The 14,485-nt window shown below is 37.2% G+C and overlaps 1 long non-coding RNA gene across 2 annotated transcripts in view; it reads left to right on the forward strand.

The window, feature by feature from the left end:
- Positions 10,324–14,485, forward strand: part of LOC110400544 — an 86,484-nt gene continuing 82,322 nt past the window's right edge. For both annotated transcript variants that reach the window (XR_002439931.1, XR_002439929.1), the window contains exon 1: positions 10,324–10,402. This is a non-coding gene — a long non-coding RNA (uncharacterized LOC110400544). The remainder of the gene's footprint in view (positions 10,403–14,485) is intronic.

A 14,485-nucleotide genomic window follows, 5' to 3' on the forward strand; every position in this document is an offset into this window, starting at 1 on the left:
CCAGCTTCTGCAAATCTGACGGTCAGGAACGTGTCTGTTCCTTTCTGCAGACTTGCATCTGTAGAAAATGTATAGAAAAGGCATAGCTTAGTGATTCAAAGCTACCTACTTTGGAATTCTAATTTCTTGCCTATTTTTGTGCATATTGGAGGAATATTCAGTTAACTATAGCTTCTTCTTCCTTCCACAATACGATGACAGTAAGATCTAAGAAGACCATTGACAGAATTAATTGTGCAGAGATTAAGCAATATATGCTATATGTAGCTTGTAGATAGTAGTAATGTTTGTTCATCTCAAATGCTTTGATATTGGATTCATAAAACTTCTCCTAAGGCTATGCAAGGCTTCTCTACAGCTGCTTTTCTTGAAACTTTGCAGCAGGAGAAGCTTTCTTTCTATTCTTCTGCCTTTCTTTCTTTCTTTGTTTTTCTCTCCCTCTTGTTTAAGCACTGGAATTGGGAATATTCCTGCTGTTCCTCTTAGATGATGATGCCTGTGGGTGCTCCAGAATATTTAGCTTAAGCTGTCATTTGCACATACAGCAATACATATAATAGTTCTGGGACTTGTGCACATGCTTGGTGTTGTACTTTTCTTGTTAGCTAGAGTACCTCTCATAAATAGTATTGGTCTTCCTTAGGAGGTTATTGATTCAAACAGAAAAATATTCTTCTCTTGTTTTGGAGTTTATCCTTACATAAGTGAGAAGTTGATAATGAGATTTCTTCAGAACCTTTCAATCATCCTATAAAATCTCCTGACAGGAGTATACAGCTGATTGATTTTTTAAAATGGTATAAAAATCCTGTAGAGAAGAGAGTAAATGCCACAACATTTTCAAAAGATTCCTGTGGCACTTTATCATGTGGCTTTAAAATTTCATTTCTTTCTCTGAATCTCTATGAGTTTCCTATAGATTTTTCTAGAGGTGAGTTGAAAATGTTTAATTTTTCTATATTAGTGCACTATAATAGATAAGCAGATATATCACTACATAACAAACATTAACACAACTATTTCAGACTTTGATGCACTGCAATTTCCTGGGCTCTCCCTGAAAAAAAAATAAAAAAAATAAAGCAAATCCAAACAGAATTAACCATAACACTAGTAATGGTGACAGAGAGAAAATACAAGCAGTTTGCTCATATGAGACTCTCATCCATCAGAAACAGCATATAACAAATTATTGAACTGATGTGACAAAAATTAGAGGAAACTCTGCTCAACTGAATCAGGAATGTCATATTTTGCTCTATTACTTAGCAGTGGAACCAGAGAAAAGAAGTACGATTGTCCACTCTCCAGATAGGATGACTAGGATGAATTAATAGCATGACAATCTGTCAGAGTGAATTATTTCACGTGGCAATATGTGAAGATTTCCATGTGCCGAATCTTTTGACTTCAGAGTCCTCTCTGCCATTAACTCCTGCTTAGTTGCAAATTTTGCATTCAGAAGATGTTCTATTAAAAACACAAATCTACTTTATGTTTTCTGCTTTACCTCTGGAAGCATGATAAATAGCATAATTGAGCCCAGTTGTCAGATAGGATCCTCAGTTTCTGGTTTCAGTTTCAGTACATTCATGCTTTTAGAAGTGCTGCAGGTGTTTTTTCAAAAGTGTCTATTCTGTGTGGTCTGATGTTGCCTTTTTAGAAAGCATGATCAAATTTTCCATAGTTATTAGCATTCCTTACGTGCATTACTTACGTGCATTGTGTAATACTTTCTCATCCAATCCCCAGCCTTGATGTGTTTTGACATATATTTTTTGATCTCATGAGCATAAGAGGCAGTGGGCTGTATTGGTGCTGGAAGCTGCTGCAAAAAGGTAAAGAAGAGCATAAAGATATGAATATCATCACTGAACCAAGTATACTTCCCTTCCGAACTCTACTGAACGATGAAGACTTGTTCAGTTGAGAAAGTACCTTGGTAGCTTGCTAAAATATTATACCCTTCACTTTTGATGGAATTTAAACCTTTATGCAGGTGAGATGCAGTGAACATGTGAGAGAATAACAATTGCAGTACAATCATATCAGTGCATGTGCACATCCTGGGAGTCTTAAAAGCAGTGAAGAAAAAAAGTCTTCAGGGCCTGGTTATGTAGAAGATACGTCACTCCAGTCAGGAGTAACACTTATTTTTAATGCTTATTTCAGGTTTGAAAGAAAACAGCTCAGATGCTATGCAACACAGGGAGATACAATCTGGACACAAGAGGATAATCTATAATTTCACAGGACATTTTAATGCTTGTCTTCAATATTAGTAGTAGGACATGGGCATCTGCTTCTACTTGGAATCTTTAAAAATATCTCCCATACATTTTTTTGTTTGTCCAAATGTGGGAGGATTGCATTTTGTATTTGGATTTGTAAAAACATGCTAGCCAGAGTTGAAATCTGTGGGGAACTGTGCTGTTCAGAATTGCTCTCCTTTGGGTAAGGCGTAGAGCTGAGGATCTGCTGAGGTTACTTTGTATTTGCGGCTCAGAAATGGTAAGACTAGCTTCTTTGCTTACATTGAATTCCAGTTCTGTTAACGATGTCACCTACTTAATTTATCACGGCATTTTAGCTATTAGGATAAGCAAATTTTTTCACCAATTTCTACGATCTGTAAAGTAGTATTTGTTTAATGTTAAACAATGACTGCACTTCAAGTCACAGGTGACTGCATTTCGGAGGAGTTTATCAAAATTCTACTGATTTGTAAATCAGTTACTTTACAGTCCATCTTGGCATTGTGTTATCATTCATGATAAAAACATACAGTATCTGGTCCTCATTCAATTCTCAGTTAAATGGAGAGTTTAGTTCCAATGCAAGCATAGAGAAGAGGATTTAAAGGAATATTAAAAGTGGCAGTATTTTAAAATTACATGCTGCTGCTTGTCAGTGTGTAAGTAAGCAAGCTTACAAAATCTTAAGGTGCAACAAATGTAAAGGAATTATATGAAAATAAATATGCTAGTGATGTTGACTGAATGTATGTTTACCAAAAAATAGCTTTAAATAAGCCCTCTTATACATAACAAGTAATATATTTAATAAGGAAACAGAAATAGGAAGTCCAATAAGAGCAAAATCACCTCACTGCTATAAGTTAATCTTCTGCATTTTCTGACTTTGTTGGTTTGTGATACTAGTCCAGTAAGTAGTACATAAATTGAACAACTTTAATGTAAGTGCGTGTGCTTAAATATTTGACTAAATTAGAGTTTAGTTGTTCATACTTAAGAGTTAGACTGGGTGATTTTTGCATTTCATTTCCTAGACTTTAAAAGTAATAACTGTGAAGGTGATGTAAGGTCTATTTATAAGGGAGATTAGAAAATAAGTTATCTCAGTAATGTGTATGGTAGCAGTAGCCACATTTTTATTTGACTTCATGGAGCCGTGTCACTTAGGCAGTTATGGCCAAACCCCTGCTGTGTCCAGTAAAGAGATGTCAACAAGAGACCTACCTCTAAGGCCTTTGACATGGTCCCCTGCAACATTCTTCTCTCCAAATTGGAAAGATATGCATTTGATGGGTGGACTGTTTGATGGATGATGAACGGGTTGCGGGATTGTATGCAGACCATGGTGGTCAGTGGCTCAGTGTCTGGATGGAGATCAGAGTGGTGTCCCTCAGGGGTCAGTACTGGGACTGGTGATCTTTAACTTCTTCATCACTGACATTGACACAGGGATTGAGTGTACCCTCAGCAAGTTTGCAGATGACACAAAGCTGTCAATCGACAAGTCCAAGGAACGGGATGCCATTCAGACAGACCCAGACAGGCTTGAGCAGTGGGCTCAGGTGAACCTCATGACGTTCAAAAGAAGCATGGCCAGCAGGTCGAGGCAGATGGTCCTGCCCCTCTGCTCTGCACTGGTGAGACCTCACCTGGAGTACTGCATCCAGATATGGAGTCCTCAGTACAGAATAGACATGGACCTGCTGGTGTGTGTCCACAAAAATGTTGGAGGGCCACAAAAACGATCCAAGGGATGGAACACCTTCCCTGTGAGAACAGGCTGAGAGAGCTAGGGCTGTTCAGCCTGGAGAAGAGAAGGCTCTGGGGAAACCTGATAGTGACCTTTCAGTATCTAAAGAAGAGCTGTAAGAAAGAAGAGGACAGACTCTTTTGCAAGGTCTGTTGTGATGCCACAAGGGGAAATGGTTTCAGACTAGAAATGGGGAGGTTTAGACTGGATATGAGGAAGAAGTTTTTTATGATAAGGATGGTGAGGAACAGGAACAGGTTGTCCAGGGGTGGTGGATGCCCCATCCTCGGTGAATTCAAGTTCAGACTGAATGGGGCTCTAAGCAACCTGATCTAGCTGTAGATGTCCCTGTTCATTACAGGGGATTTGGGCTAGATGACATTTAAGGGTCCCTCCCAACTCAAATGATTCTATGATTCTACAAACTACCACATAAGCCTTTGTATCCCATTACAGAGAAATACTGTAGGAGGCTTCCTTCTGCATTCTTTTCTGATGTGGATAAAAATATAAGTTTAGGTAAACCTGTGGTATGCAAAGTTTTTGCATTATTCATGCAGCTATTTTTGGCTCTCATAGTAACATACTCTGTATTATGTCCAAAAATACTATTCCAAAAGAATGGTAATGTTGCAAAGTCAAATATGTTGAACTTGGGAAGTGCTATAACTAATTTTGCCTGTCTGACCCTAGTAGATCATCTTTGGACGTGTTTGTTATGATAATGTAATTAAAGATTGTAGTCTCTCTTTCCAAGACCCTTGCTTTGTTCAATTAATGTTTTATTTGATATTATCTTCATAGCTCCACCTCCTTTGTCCTTGTATTGAATTCCAAATTATTAATTCATTGAGGAACTTTACTAGGAATGGCTGACCACAGAATCTGCATGTTCTGAAAACGTTCAGGTATTTTAACTCCAAACTGAGGCTGGAGGCTATGAATACCTCCTTTTATTTAGGTCCAAGAGACTGAAACCAAGTTTGTGTTACTGACTGAAGACACTAATCTCCAAATTTAGCATACAGGGTATTTCTTACCTTCAGAGCTTTCCAGTATTATATTTCCAGTATTTTACAGAGTTTAACTAAAAGCATTCCCGCGTGTCTTGACAGAAAAAACATAAATATTTATTAGCGGGTAACCTGTTACAAATTTATTTTCAGTAATTTGCTAGTAATAAACAGTGTCGGGGGACAGCACTAATGGTTTAGAGGAATGCTATTTAGTTGCCCTACCCATTATATAAACTCTTCTTTTTGAGCATCTTGCTTCAAACTAGACCTCAGACTTTCTAAATTGGTTGATAAATACACAGGACTTACACAAAAAACAGTCCCTTTATAAATAATCCTGATTCATTCTCCACTGGTCCATTTTGTGAACAGAATGAAGCAGGGCCCAACTAAAAAGGGCCCTACATAAAAGGTTAATTATAATTAAGATTTTGTTATCCCCAAACTATTCACAGGAAGTAGAGAAGAGTTACAGTCAAACCAAACATACATAAAACATCCTGAAAGAAGAACTACTCAGTAATAAAGATCTTCTGCAGATTTGGAAATGGAAACTTTCAGAGATCTCTGTGTTTCATACCTTGTGGAGATGTCAAGAGAGGCAGCTAGCAGACAGACATAAAATCTGCAGGTCTTACGCCATTGCACTAAACCCTAGAGACACTAAAGTATATTAAAAAAATATGAAGATCAATCTGGATAAAATAATGATTCTTCTCAGCTCATTCTGAAAAATGGCACTCTATTTTTATCTCTGACTTTAAATTTCAGCCTCAGTATTTAAAACATGCAAAGTTATAACTAACTGAAACAAGAACGTATTCAGGGGAAGTGTCAAATATCATTAATAGGGCTGCTACCTACATGTAGAGCTTTGTGCTGTTCTTTTTAAGCATAAATTAGCAAAAGGATGAAATATGATTCGGCAGTGCTCTTGTATGGTATGTAGTTGGACACACCATATAGAATAATGATGCTTGTTTCTGCTAAGCAATGTGCAACTTGGTAAAATCTTTCAAGTAGATTTCAAATAATGTTTCTTTCTTTTTCTTGCTGCATACTGATATGTTGTAGTTTTAAAAACTGAGTATCACTGTTTTAACATAAAATGTTGAAGTAGCAAATTGCTTTTCGACATCCTAAAAGCAATATGCTTATTTTGTTTAGGATAGCATCCTAAGAGCAGTACTGTTTACTGATTCTCTCAGTTCTGGTATTTGTAGGGAGGAATAATTTTCAGTGGCTTCCAAGGAAATATTTCCGATCCTAGTTGGGTTCAAGACAGCTTCATAAAGGCACACCTGCAATTAATCTATATCAGTTTGTATTTGGAATCATAAGCCCAGCAAAATGGGGCTTTTGTGGGGAAAAAAAAAATCAGGAGATGGTTAAGTTATGAAACTGAACTCAAAGTGGTGATGTTCTTCAACAACTCTTGCTGCTACGCTGATTGACAGTCAGTAGTGGGATCTCAGGCATGTGTCTTCTTGGTCAGAATTAACTGAGGTAAAAGACAGTAAGTCAAATGTGCAAAGTTTGAATCACTAATACAAGCATTTCCTTCTTTATCAATGAAAAATACATTTCAGTTGCTCCTTGTGAAGCTTTGGCAGTGCATTACAGAAAGTGTGCTTGAGCCAAAGCAGAAAGTTGTGTTAATCAGATGCTGCATGAGACTGGCATTTGCTAAAAAATCTGGGGTGGGAGGATAGGGAGGTGTTAAGTGTGTTTATTACAAAGTAAGTCTTTTCTCACCATTCCAAGTAAGAATCTTCGAAACCGACAGCTCTTGAACATCCGGGATGTTGAGATAGTTTTTAAATCCCCAAACAACCTCACTTTCATAGCATTACCTCTGTTTGAGGCCTATAATGAAATGGTACAAACAAAAGTGGGGAATGTAGATGTTCAAATTCAGTAGAGCTCTTACCTCTATTTTACTCCATTGCAGATACTATCACAACACAGACACAGGTTAGAGCCACCTTCAGGTGCTGTTCCAAAGTTTTGGAAAATGTAGCTAGAGGTGGATAATTATTACGTTTTTTCAGATAGTTGAGATAATTGATGCCATGTCCTGCTAAGCGGAGTTCAGCAAGGATTTGAATATCAGTTCTTGAAAAGTAGAAATTTCTTTCTTAACTTTACATAAACATTCCCATTTTTAAAGCAGTGTAACTTTGACTTTAAGGACCTTGGCAAATGTGAGAAATGAGATGGCACACTACTTCATACAAGCCATTTAACTCTTACAAATGCTTCCATCTCCATTATTTTTTGCCTATTAATTCTCACGAATTGATACCTTGCAACCAGCTCCTTGTATATACTCCTTGAAATACTTGTCTCTGATCTGATGCTGTGAAAAAGGATTGCTTGGGTCTGGATGCCTTATTTTGTCAGACAGCTAATATTATTTGTAGACTCCATAGCTATATAATAGCATAAGCACTGCAGTATAACAAAATCACTTTGAAACAAGTTTTAGAGAAACAGGCAGGCTCCTAAACCCCAGGATTATTTGGCTGGAAGAGATAAAAGCTAACTTTACCTTCTCAGATGCTTATGAGATTTTTTATTAAGATGAAGAATGAACAGACACCCAGTAAACCAGGTTTGCAAATGGAGTATCAGAGTCATTTCTATTTCCTTATTCTATTTTAATCTATACCTGTGTATGTTCCAAACCACTAATTTGTGTTCTGGGCACTTTAATTAGAAATGTTCCACCTTAAGTGAAAAAGCTAAATTTAAGCCATAAGAATTTATTTTACTGAAACAGCAAAAGCATTTGAGACCAGAGTTTCTGCAAGGAGGACTGGAGTAAGAGAGAAATCTTATGTTACCTTTATATTTTTTCACATTTGCTAGAAGTAATTTCTGGTACTCTGTAATAACCCCCTTAATTTTAAGACAAATTGGAATCTAAAGAGAAGTTTGCCTTTTTTTCACACTTGAGCTACCATCCCTCTGAAAATGATGACTTGTTAAAGAAATGGTGACAGGCCCTTACCCTATCTGATATTTGAAATATTTATGGAAATGATTTAGCTTTGATATCTATGCCCATTTCAGTGTCTACAGCAATGAAGAAAAGTTATGCTACAATCTTAAAAATCAAGTGGTAAGACTATTTTTAAAATGTTACATAAAACACAAAATTGCTTACTGTATACCCCTATATGTTAAGATTCATGTGCATAACACAAAGATATTTCCACTTTTACCAGGGTCATAAATTGTTCTGGTGTCATGGTAGTGTCCAATTACAAAAACAAACAGAACCTTTTATGTTGAAGATTTATGCCTAGCTGAGTTATAATGATGTATCTTTCAAAGATAGTAGAAATGAGAAGTTTATAGATAGATTTATAAAATTATTTTTGATAACAGCTTATGGAAATGTTAATTAATACAATATTATGAGTATAAAATGTAGTTGCACTAAGGATGAACAAAGAATTATTTGGGTGAATAGAGATATAGATATTTCTCAAGCAACTAGAAGTTCAGTTTTTGGGAAAGATATTTATTAACCAGAAATAGATTTTAAAATTCCCTTCAAATTTTGTGATGTGAATGTGGAATTTCATGATGAAGCAAACAAACAAAAATCACAGATCTTTATCCCGTGTCTTCTATCACAATTTTACTAGTTCAGAGACAGTTGGAACCATGACTAAGGTTAAGCTCAGAATAGTTTAAATGCTGCCCTGATTTTCTTGAAGTCTGCGGAATGTCTTACTGTGTGTTTTATATAAGTATAAATCTTGGTATTACCAGATTATAAATTTACTATTCACAGAGAACTGTCTGTTTATTTCAACAGGGAAGCGTTAATCTTTTTTTCCCAAATATTTAGTAATGGGACACAAGAATGTCTCAAAACTGGGAGGTTCAGATCAGATACACAGGAAAAAACTCTAACAGGAGTGGAGTCAGACACCTGGAACAGGCTTCCTAGAGAGGTGGTTGGTGCCCCATGTCTTTCGTGTTTAAGAGACTTTTGGATAGTGCACTTAATGGTATGTTTTAAATTTGGCTTAGCCCCAGTGTAGTCAGACAGTTGGATTCAATGATCATTGTTGATCGCTTCCAACTGGAACTATTTTCTTCTATTATTTTGGACACAGTCAACTGTACATTTCACAGCTTCAGAGTGTCTGTCTTAGTTCCAACAGTATTCATTTTATGTTACATTATTGATTCTTGGAAAAACAGAAAATTTAAAATATCATTATAACTTTAGAGAAAAAGATATGGGAATGTGAGCTGTGATTTAGTTTCATTGAATGGACTGTGTTAGCAACATTTCTCAGGTAATAAATACAGTTGTTTTAGAACAGGATCCACAAAGAACATTAGTAATCTAACTCCAGATTAAATGTTTCAATTCTTAAGTTGATCTCTACTACTTAACAAAAGAGGGAAACAATTAAAATAAATTGCTATGTGCTCTCATTTCTTCTATTACCCTTATTGGATAAAATGTTCAAATGCCCTTCCTGGAGCTTTGTGGAACTGCAGTCTTGCACCTGGGGGAAATAGCCCAACGTACTAGTACAGGCTGAGGAATGACCATCTGAAAGCAGCCTTGCAGTAAAGGCCCAGGTGTCCTGGTGGACAGCAAACTGGTTGTGGACCAGCACTGCCTCTGAATGACAAAGCAGTGTCCTGGGCTGCATGACAGTCATCAGCAGATCCAGGGTGGTGTCTGGTTTTGGGCTCCCCAGTACAAAAAAGGCATCGGTATACTAAAGTGAGTCTGACAGAGGGCCAGGGAGATTTTTAAGGGACTGGAGCATCTCTTATGTGAGGACAGGCTGATAGAGTTTGGACTGCTTAGGCTTGACGAGAAAAGGCTTGATGTGTATAACTACATGGTGGAACAGAGCAAGCGGACAGACCCAGATTCTTCTCTGTGGAGCCTAGTGAAAGAACAGAAAGCAAAGGACACAAAATACTATATATCTCATTTAAACACAGGGAAAACATTTTTATTGCCAGGATGATTGACTACCAGAATAGACTGTCCAGAGACGCTGTGAAGTCTTCATTGCTAGGAATGCTCCAAATCCAATTGGACAGAGATCTGGGCAGCATGCTTTGGGTGACCTTGCTTGATCAGGGGATTAGAAGAGATGAATTTCAGAGGACCCTTTTAGTTCCTGTGATTCCACAAATCGTCTCTACTAACATAAAATTATTTTGGTCTTAATTAGTCCTTAATGCCAGTATTAATTTTCCATATAAGCAGATAAAACAGTCTTGTTTTTCACAATGCAGATCACTACATCATCATGACTGAGTGATACCTCTATGTAACTTCAGTCTCAAAGGTGGATTTGCTCCACATTTTGTGCATTTTGCGCTCTGTGCAGGTAAGCGCTTTTTTTCTTTTTTTCTTTCTTTCTTTTTTTTTTCCCCCAGACTTGCTGAGCTTCAGAACAACTTTTTCCCTTTTGTTTCAAGGATCCCCAGCCAGGTTTCATACTTCTGCAAAATCTTTTTTGAAAGTTTTATTTAAGTCCTTTATTCAGTAACTAGAGAAGTGTATTGTCAGATTACTTTTTTATTTATTATTCTTAGTCTTATATAAACTACTCTTCATTATCATTTTTATTGAAAAATGCCTTAGTTTTTGCCTATCTCTTTCCTCATATTCGCCTCTATTTATTTGTCCAATTTCCTGACATCTGACCTTTTGACCTCTTAGAAAAACGCATTTATAGTCTAATCTATTTTTGTCCACTGATTTAGGATTTCTAGCCCAAACTTAATTCACCCTAGTAGTGTGTTAGGATTTTACTTGCCTTTTGTCCACAGCCTCTATGCTTAGAAAACGTTCAAGTTCTCAACATTAAATCAAATCAACTTTAAGCAAGAGAAAATGGCTACATTTTGTCTTTTGAAATGTTGGTGAGTTGGGCTGCTGTTCTTACCTCCATTTCAATACTTCATCTAAACAGCTCAGGAGAGAGAGGATTTGGAATTTGTTCAGCTTCATACTGACTAAACCTCTTATCTGTTGTGATCTATAGATATATCTGAATCTCTGGAAGGTAAATGCAGGAGAGATTCCATCACCATCTGTATTTCCTACATTGCTAGCTCTATGACTAAATAACTCACAGATAGACTAATGACAGCATATTTTTTATATCTAAAATTAAACTTCTTTGAAGTGACAAGAGTGAGATAAATAAACTCAACCCTTTCAAAACAGGCATTGTGAACAAATAATGAAAAACATTTTCTTATCTTACTAGCAAACTGAACCCCAAAAGTAAATGATCAACAAAGCAATAAATGAACTCAGCATGTCCTGAGTATTGTTCTGATGCATTTTTTTGCTGGAGATTAATGTGATTTTTTTTTTTCATTTGATTCAGGTGCAAGCATACATTGCAATGATTAATTAGATGTCAGTCGGACTACACTATTTAGTTACTCTAGGGCAGAGCTTTGTGGCTGGAACTTGGCAAGGCTTTTAAATAGGTAAAAAACTTTACAGCATATGAGCAACTGTTACAGCAAAGGCAACAAAACTTTTTGTTAACTCAGAAGTTAGGTGAGTGCTAAACTCTGGAGTTGAACTTTAGCCTTACATGAATAACCCACTAATGTCACTAGAAGACTCAGCAATCTCACCAGGATTGTGTTGAATAAGTATGTTGGCTTTCTTATATTTCTTCCTGCAGGCTATTTTCTAAAAAGCTCTGCACTTAACAAATTCAGGTTTGGTAAATCCCCTTTTGTCACTTAGTTGCTTTAGCCTCTACTTTTCATATCTAGATCTGAAGCTGGGTCCCCATGCTCACAGCTGCCAGGAGGCTGTGATGGGGCAGGGAGAGCTCAGCTGCACAAGTCTGCTCAGTAGTGTTAGGGTTGCTGAGGGCCATTGAGGGTATTTGGTCCAGTACTTTGAGCAGCCAGTCCTGGCTCACCTCATTACTGCTTCACAGAATGTTATTACGGCTGGGGGTTGCACCAGGCCTTTTAAGATGTAAAATTTACACCACTTTCTATCAGCTCAAGAAAATCAAGTAGATCTCTTTCTTTTCATGCAAGAATAGGATCTTGACAAATTACTTTGGTATCCAGTATCTATTGTTTGAGAAATTAGCAAGACTGTTCCCATTAGATGGTGAAACTGCTGTGATCAGTCAGGTGTTGCTTTGGAAAGAAAACACTTGGCCCTTGCTTTCCTGTGTATAGTAGCAATGAAGGAGATGGGAAAGTTTCTTAGCACAGCTATCCAGTTGTGCTGCAAGAGGAATTCTGTGCCTAAAAGAGACTCTGCCACTTCACTTCCACACACTTGCTAGTAATTTCCTAGTAGCTTCCTTCACTGAACTGCATGGCCCACCTGCTGGAACTGACAAATGCTCTGACCTCTGCGTTGGCATTAATTGGTTCTTGACCAGCTTGCCATACATTCTCCTGAGGCCTTCCTTGCTGGCCTGATCTTGGGACAGTTGTTACTGTTGTCTCAACTCTTCCCATACTAAATGTATTTTTTTTCTGCTTCTTTATTCAGCTGGAATGAAAAGAGCTGAGTAAAGATATCGCATCTAAGGAGGTCTGTGGTTGATGACAATCATGAGCAACTTCCTTGGTAACACTGCCAGTTTTTGTTCTATTCTATTATACCAATACTTCAAGATATCAACAAGAATCAGTAACCAACTGTGCTAATCTCTTTAGAAGCCCAAGATAAAAAGTAATTTCTGGGTCTGAGAAGTTCCATGAGCAGTACAAGTGAGTTTTTGATACGTAGATGTACAAGTAAGTTGACAACTAGGAAAGTTTTAAATGTTGTGCTGGTATAATTATTTATTGCTATTTTAAATTATGGCTTACAAGATAGGACTTCTGTTACTCATGTGGAATAGATGAATCTACTTGGGTCTCATTTGATTAACAGTGAGTAAGTAGCACTGGTACTTTCTCATTACCTTCCACCTTTCTGAAAGATGATTTTGTATTGTCATCTCTTTAGTGTATGCAGGGAAGTTTTTATCTGCCCACGTAATGCCACTGCTTCACTTCACCTACATCCTGATTCTATTATCATATTCTTACCAATCTCCACAAGTAAAGGGTCCACATACTGCCCTTGATCACTATGAAAAACCATACTAAAAATCAGTGTGTATATTCTGCAGAAATTTGAAACCAGCTATGATTCAGAATTCCAGTCATTTGTTTTCTGGAACAAAGTGATGCTGTAGGTGTCTGCTTGCGAAAAGCAGTGTAACTTGCCTATTCCTTAAACTATGCCAGCTTTTTAAGGCTTTTAAAATTAATTAAGTAGAATGATTTCTGCATGCACTGAGGAATTACAAATGAGAAGAAAACTTAAGGAATTGATAAAATGGGGTTTCAGTAATATGTGTTTACATTGCGTGTAATAAAGTAACAGAGTAATAGTGTAATAAAGTAATAAAGCTTGACTGCTAGTTATCTAGACATCAGTGAAATATCAACATGATCATTATCACATGTTTAGGAGAGTATGTCACATAGGGATGTTTCATGCTTAATGATGAAGATCTTGAGACATGGCTTCCTCATTTGTTCTTTAGGTCCTTTTCTCAGAATTTATACTTAAAAGGGAATTATGAGGGAGGTAGATTGTTTAGTTTATTCAGTTTCTGTCAAAGAGCCCCCATGTGTTAGCCCTGTTTTCCTAAATTACTGAGACTCTCCTTTGCATTATATGGAAAGTGACATCCATAAAGCCTTTTAATAGCAACGACAGTTGTGCATGTGGCTTCCTATGAACCTGAATGGAAGTTTAGTTGCAGTTGACAAACTCTGTGTTCTCTGGTCTGAATTTGAATAACTCTATGCAAGTTCAGCTGGAAAGAGAAAAGACGTTTGTGTGTTTACCAGGATACACAACTCCAATTGATTTTCTTTTGTAGCTCAAATTTTGGCTGTGAAGTGGTGTTCTACATATTTTTTACTGGCTGTTTTTAAGGGGCACCTGCCTTTCAGTGCTTATCTCTGTCTTTCCTCAGAGTACAGTCCTGCAACAGCTTGACTGGTCACAGCTGAAGTCAGAGCTCTAGGGGAAAGGCAAGAACAAGAGGCAGCAGCAAGGAAACACCAATGGGGTGTTCTGACAATAAACAGAAATCACTACAAAAGAGGATTAAGGCACTTTTATGATTAAGATTTGTCCTTATTTAAATATTAGATTTGCAGAATCTGATGGGAAATAACAGCTTGCTTGGAGGTGTTTAAAATGGACTCAGCAATTCTTCATAGAGCTTGGGAATATTCTTTGTTGAGAAGAGGGGTAGACCTGATTTAAAAATTTAATAACTCACTCCTATAGTGCTACCGTAGTAGAAATGCTAAGTCAGAGCTTGAAGCAGTGATTGAGCACCTGGTAGGAAGGCAGAGCCAACTCAGGGGAGCTCAGGTGCATGCAATGCACCTGATTGACTGGAAGG

Source organism: Numida meleagris, chromosome 1, assembly GCF_002078875.1.
Source record: "Numida meleagris isolate 19003 breed g44 Domestic line chromosome 1, NumMel1.0, whole genome shotgun sequence".
Lineage (NCBI taxonomy): Eukaryota > Metazoa > Chordata > Aves > Galliformes > Numididae > Numida > Numida meleagris.